Source organism: Bombus flavifrons, chromosome 14, assembly GCF_040668555.2.
Source record: "Bombus flavifrons isolate JBK064 chromosome 14, iyBomFlav1_principal, whole genome shotgun sequence".
Lineage (NCBI taxonomy): Eukaryota > Metazoa > Arthropoda > Insecta > Hymenoptera > Apidae > Bombus > Bombus flavifrons.
In genome coordinates, this window is record NC_138455.1 from 3130099 (window position 1) to 3131385 (window position 1287).

The following is a 1287-nucleotide window of genomic DNA, read 5'->3' on the forward strand; positions in this document are numbered from 1 at the left end:
GTTACAACGACCGGCGAAGATAGGGGAAATTTCAGAGAACGTTCGTTTCTTTGAATGCTGTCCTTATTTATTTGCTGTCTACTATAATTGATAAAATTAATAAAATATTCTCGTTTCAATATACGAATATTATAATGAGTAACAAAGCAAAAATATTGATAAGTAACCGCGAATTTTGTTCAGAGATTTTGAAAGTCCCTAACGTTAAAAAGTTTGAGATGCATAAAACGGACAATGTTTGGAAAGAAATAGCTCATTACAGAGGATAAAATTTGTTATCGAGGCGGTTTGAGTTTGGTCTTTACGTATTAATATAATTATTAAATTATCATGCATGAAAAACGCAAAATGATTCATTTAATGTAACGTGACAGCGACGTTGATGAAGCTTAGGATACCGTAAACAAATTGCAACGACGTTTTGATACGATAAATTACTCATTTGTAATCTTGTGTAACATAATTTTCTTCTTGAGTCACGTGTAATTATTATGAATCATCCGTAAAACTACGATTTATTTCACCAGAAATAGAGTCATTCTTGAAGAGTGAAATTTTTCTGGAACTCGTATGGAATAAAAAGTTCTAGAAGTTTTCAAAACGTTTTAATCGAATCACATTCTCTTTCTTCCCAATCCCGACTCGCATACATTGTATTGGAAATTCTATCCGAACGGCCAGCTGTTGACGTTCATTGATTTCGATCCTCGAGCGGGCAACAAGTTGCCGAGAAGACAATGTAACATCGACGAAGCTAAAATACTTTGAGTAATCGGGGCTGCGTATGGAAAATTCCCATGAATTCATATCCGTCTAAGGAGAGATAAATACAAGCAGGTAAATAATATTTTAAAGAGTAGGGATTCATATAACATAGTCTAATCAGATCATTTAATATTTTAATTAATTACATTTGCTTTTAGTTAAATTTGAACTAAAATTTCTACAAAAAGATATACACATAGACAGCAATAAGAAAGAAACATTAAGTTTGTGAAACGAAAATTAAGAGAAATACTATTTTCTAGAGATTTTAGTAATTAAATTTTTAAGTAATATATTTAAGTAGTAGATAGTAAGTAGTAGATTTAGTAATAAATTATCCATTAAAAAAAAAGGATTTTCACTTCAAATAATTGCTAATAAAGAAAACAATTAAATAGAAGCATTGAGAAGAATATTTGAAAAGTTTATATATATGTATGTACATATGTAGACTGATATTCATCTCCAAATATCCACATGTTCTAGAATGCAATCGAAGAAGTCGTGAAAGGAAAAACATAA